At 41.9% G+C, this 11,660-nt stretch overlaps 1 protein-coding gene across 1 annotated transcript in view; it reads left to right on the top strand.

Annotated features, from left to right (window-relative positions):
- Window positions 1-362: 362 nt before the first annotated feature.
- Window positions 363-11,660, top strand: part of casz1 (castor zinc finger 1) — a 246,598-nt gene continuing 235,300 nt past the window's right edge. Inside the window, exons 1-2 of the mRNA XM_031794213.1 lie at window positions 363-557; window positions 2,242-2,298. The gene's annotated coding sequence lies outside the window, so the exon portion shown is untranslated. The remainder of the gene's footprint in view (window positions 558-2,241; window positions 2,299-11,660) is intronic.

The following is an 11,660-nucleotide window of genomic DNA, read 5'->3' as shown; positions in this document are numbered from 1 at the left end:
TATTGTTTGTAGATCAGTGACAGAACATCTCACATTTTAAATGCAGGCTGTAACACAACAAAATGTGGAAAAAGTGGAAAAAGTAAAGTGGTGTGAATACTTTCATTATAAGTTAGGCCAATATTCTTCAATAATTAATATATATTATAAATGTATAAAAAGTCCAGAAATGGATGTAGCAACTAAGCATTCAAGTTTTAATGTGGCCCTTTTATTGAAGAACAGTTTACTACACTAGAGCGACAACTATGATTTCTAAAGCCTGTCAGGCTGAAATAGAGAATGACATCAGGATTCCGTTCCAGCTTTTCCAACCGACAATTGCTACCGAGAAATTCAATTAAGGACTCCTCTTCCCACTTCGAGCCGGTCTCCAGGGCAGATCTTCCGGGCAACTCGCCCCATGTAAGAAATTGGAAAATGCAACAATAAAACAAGAAAAACTGAAAAAAGGTGCCAACTTTGATCAAGCATGCTCTCTCACAGTCCACCCTAAACACACATACCCCTTTAGTTGGAATTGGAAAGTCACCGAAAGACAGCGAAGTAGCCTACAGGTAAGAGTTTTCATTTTCACCTCACTATTTTTGCATTTCCAAAGATATCACTTAAAACGCCGAGCAACATCAAAGTAGCCTACTCTTTTCGGCGTCGCTGTCTTTGACGCCGGTAGGCTACCTGCCATTCGGCATGAAAATACTCTCAAAATGATACCTTTAGCAGACGAATGGTTTAACGGTGAACAGCTTGCTTCTACAGTGTAGCCCCTACCTCAGCGCGCGAGCTGGCGGACAGGAGCAGTCGAGCGACTCATAGGTAGGCTGCTGTGCTTTTGACAAGTGTCGAGCTGGGCTTTCCAAAACTTTAAAACAGACCGCTGTCAAATTCCAAACTTTCGGAAAGACTAAAAGATAACAATGTAGCCCACCATTCAATTGCCAAGTCAACTTTCTTGTGACTGTTTATTTACGCCATCTCTATCGCACTGCCAAAATATACAACAGAGATGGCTTCTTCCTTATTTTTCTTTATAGGTCAACCAACAAGAAAATAACACAGCATCAGTGGCATAGCGCAGGTTCGAGGGGTCCTCGCACGGTCGAGCAACCCCCCCCCCCCCCCCCCAAGAAAAAATATATATATTAATAAAACATTTTTTTGCCATGGGGCAGAGGGAAGAATGTGCAGTTTTATAGCTAATCTCATGCTATTTTAAACATTCTGCCATATCTTTGAGAGAAAATGTTGCTGATTTAGAGCTAATTTCCTGCTATTTTTTTTCATGGCTTATGACGCGTTCATATGCTGTCTGGTGGGCGGACCTCCAGGGCTACTGTATTTATCAAACTAGTAGGCCTAGCAACAATGCATGGAAAAGCATTCCATATTCAATGGCAATGCAACAAAATGCCAAAGTTAAGCATGCATTTGATGAGGGTTGTCTTATCTTATCCACCCCATTGTATAATGATTAGCCTACAATGTTGCCATTATGTGTCTGCATTTTTTGTTGGACTTTGTAGGCAAAAAAAACAACAAAGCCTCACATCGTATTGCCAACTCACAGGCACACATATCCCACCATTTGCCTTATTAAGTTGTTGAAGCGGCACATGACACACACACACACACACACACACAATCTACACTCTTCTTAGCACATAATAAACAAAATAAGACACGATATCTCATCTTATAGTTAGTAGGTTTCTTTTACATTCAAAATATTTGCCATTTAGCAGACACTTCTTCCAAAGTGACTTAATCATACATGCAATGTATGGGTGGTCCTGGGAATTGAACCCACAACCTTGGCTTTGCAAGCACCATGCTCTACCAACTCAGCCATACAGAATCACTTATGATATGATTTTTGCTCAAATATCAATGAACTGATCAGTACAATAAGCCAAGGAATATGGTGGATAATACTTCATTTACCTTAAGTCTTTACCTCATTTTCAAAGCATTGTTTCAATGATATCTTTGCATATGCCAGTGTGTATGTTACGTGTAAATTATCCCCATACAGAGAGACTAGAGAAAAGATCACTGGTACTATAAACCCAGGAGTTCTCATATTCTCGCCGGATCTTTCTCCTTTGCTAATTATTGTGTTGTTTTCAGGGCAAATATGTCATATCCATGGCGACCAGGCAGGTTAATTGTCTTTCGCGTGCAAGGCTCCCATAAGTAATTAATTACCCTTTTTTTTCTTCTCCCCTGTCTTTGGTTAAACAGATCATTCAAGGGAAGCCATCTCCCATATTAAAAATGCCAGTGGTATTAGCGCACAAGGTAAACATGAAACTTTTTTTCCTTCTCGTCAAGCATTGGGGATGTTCGTTTTATATTTTATTCTGTGTGTTTTATACACATGCCATATGTGTATGTGTATGTGTATGTGTATGGTTTCATTGTGCGTATCAAGCTTCACTATGGACCAGTACTGTAAATGCAATAGGTTTATTCCTTATTTATCTCCCATACTAACACAACAGATGAGTTTAGATGCTATTATGATGTAGGCCAATTTGTTATGAAGCTAGGGAAAACACTTCACTATCCTTGTTACCAACATATTTCAGTGAAGCTTCAGTGAAGCAGTTTATTAAGCACATGTTGGAATATTATATAGTAAGTTTTGTCTTAAATGATTACAATAGTAAGCTCTCGCCAGATAAAAAGGTAAGGTACATCAGCTTCTTACAATGGCATAGTTTGAAACTCCAAAGGAAAGTTTATGCTGTTTAGTGGTTCGATGGTGCACCTGTAATTGTTGACAAACCTCTGTGATGTGGAGTTAGTATGGGCATAGTGTGCTTCACATGATCAACAGAAGTTGCAGTGCAGTAAAGTGTTGTTCAGGAGTTAAAGAGAAGAGTGGGTTAAAATTAGGCTAGATGCTGATCTTGGGTCAGTTTAGCATTTTCCTCACTAATGGGGAGAGGAAGCTGATCCTAGATCTTTACCTAGGAGAAACTTACCCCCGGAGCATCAGAGAGACCCCACAGAGAGAGAGAGAGAGACACACACACACACACACACACACACACACACACACACACACACACACACACACACACACACACACACACACACACACACACACACACACACACACACACACACACACTTTTCTTCTTCCTCTACTTTCTCCAAATGTACCCCCTTTTTTAGTTGATTGTGTGAAAAAGTGAACGGAAAGACAGGTGAACAGAAGGATGGACTAAAACAGTACAGTAATATACATACCGTCTTAAGTAATGTAACTTCAATTGTTGGTGTATGGGTGTAATACATCAGGCCTCTTGATTGGATCGCACCATGCCGACACAGGAATTATTGACTTGTATGCAGTGGCCCTTGGTCGACAGGGTGGTTGAGTCTTCTTGCGTAGTCGGCTGTCTATTGTCATACCTCCAACCTATACATATTCTGTAGACCTATCAGTCAGAGAAACATTCAGGTGTCTAATTCAATCAATCAATCAAATGTATTTATAAAGGCCTTTTTTATCGCAGCAGATCTCAGCAGATGTCACAAAGTGCTTATAGAATCCAGCGTAAAACCGCAAAGAGCAAGCAATGCAGATGTAGAAGCTCGGTGGCTAGGAAAAACCTAGGAAGAAACCTAGAGAGGAACGAGCCTCTGAGGGGTGGCCAGTCCTCTTCTGGCTATGCCCGATGGATATTATAAGAGTACATGGCCATTAAGGCCAGATCGTTCTTCAAGATGTTCAAAAGTTTCTAGATGACCGGCAGGGTCAAATAATAATCACAGTGGCTATAGAGGGTGCAACAGGTCAGCATCTCGGGAGTGAATGTCAGTTGGCTTTTCATAGCCTAGCTTTCAGTGGTCGTGACAGCAGGTGCGGTAGAAGGAGAGAGAGGGTCAAAACATCAGGTCTGGGACAAGGTATCACATCCGGTGAACAGGTCAGGGTTCCATAGCCGCAGGAAGAACAGCAGAAACTGGATCAGCAGCATGATCAGGTGGACTGGGGATGGGTACAGCCAGAAGTTGTCCGGCCAGGGAGTCCTGAGGCATTAACCTAAGGCTCAGGTCCTCCAGGAGGGGAGAGAGAGAGAGGGCAGGAGAGAGATTGGAGAAATAGAGGGAGCAAACGTAAGTTCACACAGGAATTACACCAGATAAAACAAACTGACCCTAGCCCCCCCGGCACATAGACTATTGCAGCATAGATACTGGAGACTGAGACATGTGGGGTTGGGGGACACTGTTGCCCCGTCCGACAATAGCCCGGACAGGGCCAACCAGGCAGGATATAAACCCACCCACTTTGCCAAAGCACACCAAATGGATATCAACACACCAACAACTTGCTACCCTGAGACAAGGCGGAGTATAGGCCACAAAAATCTCCCCTACCGCACAAGCCCGAGCAGGTGCAAAACCAGACAGCAAAATCACGTCAGTGACTCAACACACTCAAGTTGAGTATAGTGAAAAAGCCTGGCACGAAGTGATATACCCCTCCCAGGGAAGGCATGGGAGAGCACTAGCAAGCCAGTGACTCAGCCGCCGTAATAGGGTCAGAGGCAGAGAATCCCAGTGGAGAGAGGGGAGCTGGCCAGACAGAGAATGCAAGGGTGATCCGTCACTCCAGTGCCTTGCAGTTCACCTTCACACCCCTGAGCCAGACTATACTCAGTCATAGGACCTACTGAAGAGATGAGTCTTCAGTAAAGACTTAAAGGTAGAGACTGAGTCTGCGTCTCTCACATGGATTGGCAGACCATTCCAGACCATTTCATGAAAATGGATTGGAGAAAGCCCTGCCTCCAGCTGTTTGCTTAGAAATTCTAGGAACAATAAGGAGGCCTGCATCTTGTAAACGTAGCGTACGTGTTGGTATGTAAGGCAGGACCAAATCGGAGAGATGGGTAGGAGCAAGTCCAAGTAATGCTTTGTAGGTTAGCAGTAAAACCTTGAAATCAGCTATAGCCTTAACAGGAAGCCTGTGTAGCAATGGAGTAAGAGGCTAGCACTGGAGTAATATGATCGGATTTTGAGGTTCTAGTCAAGATTCTAGCAGCCGTGTTTAGCACTAGCTGAAGTTTATTTACTGCTTTATCTGGGTAGCCAGAGAGTAGAGCATAGCAGTAGACTAATCTTGCAGAAAAACATTTCAGATTTTTGCATATATGGAGACAAGCTGCTCTTCGTATACTTTTGATATTTATTTTACTAGGCAAGTCAGTTAAGAACAAATTCTTATTTTCAATGATGGCCTAGGAACAGTGGGTTAACTGCCTGTTCAGGGGCAGAATGACAGATTTGTACCTTGTCAGCTCGGGGATTCGAACTTGCAACCTTTCGGTTACTAGTCCAACACTCTAACCACTAGGCTACCCTGCCGCCCCTGTTTGTCAAAAGAAAGATCAGGGTCCAGAGTAACGCTGAGGTTCTTCACAGTTTTATTTGAGACATCACATCAAACAGCAGATCCCTTTGTTTCTTGGGGACCTAGAACTAGCACTTCTGTTTTGTCCGAGTTTTAAATGTAAAAAAATGTATTCTCAAGTAGAATTGCAGAATGAACCCTGTGTGTGTCAGACCTGTGGTTCAAATGCTATTTTAAATCTTTCAATGTTAGCTTTAGCATTCCTGCAGTGCCAGATGGGCAGGGTTTGCACTTTTGCAACTACTCTATTGGTTCCATTGTGCCAGACAAGCTCAGTCAATCTCAGCTCAAGTATTTAAAAAGATTTCAAAAAGTATTTGAATCCAGGTCTGGTGTGTGTTCCTTTCCAGTTTGACCTTGGCTCTGGACCTGCAGGTCTTTGATGTCAAAACAAATGTTAATAATCTCAGGCTGCAATTTGACAGGCCTCAAGAGCTAATACTATTGTTTTCTCACACTTGAACTCCCTCAATTGCCCCATGTAATGATTTTGTATCCAAATTCACACCACACAACAACGTCCATTCGATCTCGACTTGTAAAATCTACTGCCCTCGACACATACAGTAGTACAAGTGCAAATAGTGCTTGTGTTTTTAATCATCATTATTGTTTTTATTTTAGTGCTGGGGAAATGTCCTTTTTGCATGCTTGATCAACCAGTAGAGAAATCCATTATAATAGAGGCTCAAGGTGAATTGCATCCCGAGCAATCTTTCCCTCTTCGAGTGAAGGAATTTTCCCGGGCAAAATAAACAAATCACACAGACAACAGTAATATAGGGTTGATTTTGAAGGCATGAAATAACTATCGATTAAATCCTTCAGTTCATAGATGGTAATGGCCTTTTTGGTAATTTGTTCTAGGCCCTTTCAATACAGAGGAGAGAGGGAGAGAGAAGTGGAGAGAGAGAAAGATGGAGGATGCAGGGGTGTGTGAGAGAGAGAGGGGTAGAAGGATGCAGGTTAGAAAAAAAGAGAGCGACGAGGAAGAGAGCTCACAAGACCGAGAAAGGGACATGCTGCCCCTTTCCGAGCTCATTATCATTCTTAATAAGTCTTAAGGAAAGAAGGAGCATTGAGTGTAAATGCACGGTAATCCTAACACTGGCCAAGGTTAGTGGGGACGTCAGCACATGCACACTGTTCCCAGCTGGCTGCTTTGGGACAGGGGAGGGGAAAAGGAGGAAGAGAGTTAAGCATAGACGCTCAAGGAGAAAGGTGTCATTAAGGTCCTTCTTTCGAGCCTGTGCCTTTGAGTAACACTTATCATAAGACCTGCCGGTATAATGCGTTATGATGCAGTTATAATGCATTGCATCATTTATAATTCATGCCCTTATGTCTTATAATCATCTCCTAATGACACATAGACATAACATATGATAAACTTTTTATAAGACGTGAGGTTCAAACAACTTATAAAGCATTCGTAAAATGTCACCTGCCCTTCCGACTGATGTATGACCTGGAGCTGATTAACGCGGTGGCAGTCGATGATCTTACCTAGCAACCATGTAGTAAACAGTCCCGTATCAGATTTAAATCAATTGGTTTAGAAGATTTGTCTTGGCTTTTTTCCCTACCAATCAATTGCATTACTCGTTAATCATATAGATATTGAGGTCACTTCTGTTGGATATGTGTATGTACTTTGAATGTAACTTTATTCTGTAACAGGTGAATATCTATATTCTTATTCCTATACCAGATGTTACATATGATGTGGCATTTGAGATATGTTAAAGGTGAAATCTGGGATTCAAACAACAACAACAAAGTGGCCCCCCCACCATTATTTCTGGGTAAGCAGCAATGTAACCAATTTCAAATTCATAGTCAGAGCTATGGATGCAAGGACCATCCATGTGATCAAAATGATCCTTTTAACAATAAAATAAATAAAAAATATAGAACTATATAACGTTCACAATAACGTTGATGACAAGCAATGGATTAAAACAAGCTTAGCCTATATTTTGGGTTCTGATGGGGTAAGACAGTTGAACAAAACCCATGAAGCATTTATAAGTTCTATTCTTCAAGAGTCAATGTCTATAGTCATTCATTTAAAAGTTTAAATGGATGTACCAATCCCAGATTGCCTCGTTAAAGAAAAAAAATAGAAGCAAACCATGTGACTTCTTATAGGGCTTTAAAGAAGTGGCAGCAACTACATGCTTATGCCAAGCTGTTGGGTGTGGTCCAAAAGGTGAGTGGTAAAATGTGTTGGCTAAATCGGTGCCAAATTAACTCATTAGACGGATTGCCAACCACTTGGAGTGTCCAATTGCTGCATTTGTTTAGTGTATAGACACAAGGTCAGCCTTGAATTCCGGATATTGTTTTATACACCCCTCCCTCCCCCCAAATTCAAGGCAGTGCACGTGCACAACATACTGTGTAATCTGTGTTTCGTCATTCATCAGTTAAATGAATCAGACATCTGATGACATAACATGACAGGCTTATGTTAAACCATGTTATAACCATCCCAGTTCACGTAATTCTCTTTTAGCACCAACTTATAGCAACTACTTGAGTCGACTGAAGCTTTGGAAGTGCTGAGCTTAATAAATCTCCTTATTGTATGCAGTCACTGGACGAAAGCACCAGGTATATGAGCAAAACTGTCAATATCAAACTAGCTAAACTTTTGAATTATCATATCACATGAACTGTTTATTCTAGACCTTGAATTAGTTTAGAGCTAAATTGTAATATAATGTTAGTGTTCATGTTTGGTTGAAGTGCTTTGTCTTTCTGTCACATATCTGTGAGGCAGTAGTGTTGAGAGTTTAGTTGGTCTGTTTGGGAATGAACAGGCAGGGAGGGTAACAATCAAACAAGCGAATGAAAAATGATCCGATGGGCTAAGAATGAGAGGTGCCCTTTTGTCTTGTTCCAGAGTAATGACATCTCTGCGTCTCTCTGTCACGTAAAGATGATTTACCCACACACAGATGTTCTCAGCCTAGTTGCTCGTGAACCTGCACCATTTTGTTCTATTTTTTGCCCTTTTAAAGGTTAGGAGTGAAATTCAAAGACTTCCCCCTACTGTAAGTTTAACTCCCCTCAATCAACATTGTGCCGTTGACATGCTGTTATTGTCTTGACTGGAAATGTGGAGAGAGCACAGAGCAGGTAGCAGGACTGGGATTGGGCAGGTATGGCTGCTGTGTGTGTGCATACGTGTTGAGGATGTTACATCAGTACTGAGATACTTGTAGGAGTATCTCTCTGGCAATAGCTACCCACCCCCACCTCCACCCCCTCCTCAGTTTTGGTTGTTGGTTGGGGCTCGGTTGACAACCGGCTCCCTTGCCCCGCCCACCCCCCAACCCCAAGGGAGCCTGGGAGGCAAAGAGACATCACCATGGTGATTAGAAACACAGCACCCCCACACAGTGGCAGTGGTCCATTGTGACTGGCGTGCGTTGAGGTGAGAGGGAACAAAATGTCACATCAACAGGTTTTTTCATGTGTTTTTGTTTTTGCCATAATACTCAGTGGGATTGTTCGGGCTCGGATTCATCTGCTCAACTACACACCGTAGAGACTGCCGGAGCGAGGGGAACTAGTGTAAAAAATATATGAAATAAAGAGAGGGAAATGGAAAATCAGCGAAATCAAAATTACAACCACTGGACAAACATGCATGTTTGTCAATTGAACAAAGTATAATTTTAAGCCAAGGTAAAATAATGAAACCAGATTGATGCGATAATGGTTAAATTAATGAATCGTAGTGTAGAATCGAACCCATGCGCGTAACATTGACAACTCTACAAGGTGTCAAAAGCATTCCGCAGGGATGCTGGCCCATGTTGACTCCAATGCTTCCCAAAGTTGTGTCAAGTTGGCTGGATGTCCTTTGGGTGGTGGACCATCCCTGATACACACTGGAAACGGTTAAGAGTGAAAAACCCAGCAGCGTTGCAGTTCTTGACACACTCAAACCGGTGCACTTGTCACTTATTAGCAGGGCTCCCAAGTGGCGCAGCGTTCAAGGCACTGCATCTCAGTGCAAGAGGCGTAACTACCGTCCCTGGTTCGAATCCAGGCGGTGTCACATCCGGCGGTGATCAGGAGTCCCATAGGGTGGCGCACAATTGACCCAGCCTAGTCACTTGAAATCTGTTAAACTCTGCATCCATCAAATGACTAGATAAAGGGTGTGTACTGGGTGAAGAACATTCAGAAATCTCTTCCATTGCCTGTGAGCATCAGTGGTGAACCAGTTGTATACACAGCTCCAGCAAGACATTCATCAGCATTCCTCTGACTACATTCTTCCAATCTAAAATATATTTAGATTTTTTTATACTTTTTTGGTTACTATATTATTCTATATGTGCTATTTCAATGTGTTGATGTCTTCACTATTTTTCTACAATGTATAAACTAGTAAAAATCAAGAAAAACCCTTGAATGAGTTGGTGTGTCCACATTTTTGACTGGTACTGTATATACCTGTATACCCAAAGGGGTCCTAAAATTACAAATCAAATAGCTTAATGATCCAGAGTATGGCCATCTTAAAACAATAACATTTGTCAGTTTTGAACCACCCCCACCCCACACTTAGATTTACAGGGGTTCATCTTTTGTCTTTCCCATTCACCATCTCAATGGCGCTCATACACAATCCATGTCTCAATTGTTTCAAGGCTTAAAATCCTTCTTTAACCTGTCTCTTCTCCTTCATCTACACTGATTGAAGTGAATCTAACAAGTTTAAACATCAATAAGGGATCTTAGCTTTCACCTGGATTCACCTGGTCAGTCTATGTCATGGAAAGAACAGGTGTTCCTAATGTTTTGTACACTCAGTGTATATAGACAGGGTGACCTAATTCTAGTTCATGGCCCCTGTTTACAAAGAGTATGAGTAGGAGTGCTGATTTAGGATCAGTTTATCCTTTAAATCACAATAAATAAGTGAAGAAGGACCTGATCTTAGATCAGTACTCCTACTCTGAGACGCTTCATAAATGCGTGCTTTGCACTCCTACTCTCAGACACGATGAATACAGGCCCAGATTATAGTTCCTCCACTAGGGGCAGCAGGCCCAAATACAAGCACCCCGAGCACATCTAATAGATACAGAGACCCCCACTCTAGCTGGAGCTCACTTGTCAATGTCCTGGTGAGGAGACATTAGTCTCCCCAATAAGACATTGAATATGAAACAAAAGAAAAAATGTGTCTGAACTAAAATTGGTATGCAATGAAAAAAGGGGGTATGGCACATTCAAATTCACTAGTTTACACAGGTACAGGGCAAACAAAAAGTATAGCCCCAGTCATTACCACTGAGACTTTTCAATATTGATTTAGATGTTAATATTGATAATCGTTGGTAATATTTAATAACTCTATACTGCTACATTTCAAATAGTTTTTGCCTGACTACTCACAGCAGCATGCCCTGCTATGTACTACTACTGTGGCAATTCATTAGTGTATGTTAATATCCTTCAAACTCTCACTTGATGCTGACCTTTGGCCTTTGGGAAGGTAGTAGGGCAGTAGGTCTGTGGCCATAGAGCCAGGGTGGTGAGGGAGACTAGTTGAAGAAAGGCAGCAGGTTTTGCCGTAACCCCAGTGAAGATGGGGGCCGTTTCCTGTGACAGGCGCATTGATGCCCTTGGCCCCTAGGGTTGGAAGGCGAGGTCACCTCTCTGCCAGAGGGCACTAGGGGGTGGCATCAGACACACAGCTCCACGTCTGGCACGCTGGCACCATGTGGCATTGTGTGGCACCGCTCCTGGCCTCTGGACCTATAGTTGGAAGCAGACCTGTTGTTCCTATATGAATAACCTAGTGTCATCTATGTTTTCTCTCGGGGTTTACACAAGTGTTACTTTGTGTTTGCCAGTCATAATGGTATTACCATTATTTGAGGAAATAAATGTTTCTATCTGAAAATAGTTACATTTGAATCTTTCAGTTAGTCGTTACCATGTTTGTTAGTGATTAACGTGCACAGTAAAATTTCAAGAGTTGATTTAACTTCCATGGAGTCAAATTCAACTCTATTTTGTGGTTTATATTGTCCCACCCCCATTTTGAAGAAAAATGACTCTGGTCAAAGTGTATATTTTTTTTGTTGAGTTAAAAACTAAATAGAGTAAATATCCAACTCTCAGGGAGTTCATTAATTTGAACTCCAATTGCCATTTCATTAACTCCCATGCCATTTTACACTTCTCTGTGTTGTTTTGAATT

Source organism: Oncorhynchus kisutch, linkage group LG17 (assembly GCF_002021735.2).
Source record: "Oncorhynchus kisutch isolate 150728-3 linkage group LG17, Okis_V2, whole genome shotgun sequence".
In the NCBI taxonomy this organism is placed as follows: Eukaryota; Metazoa; Chordata; class Actinopteri; order Salmoniformes; family Salmonidae; genus Oncorhynchus; species Oncorhynchus kisutch.
This window is presented reverse-complemented; position numbering and strand designations above follow the sequence as displayed.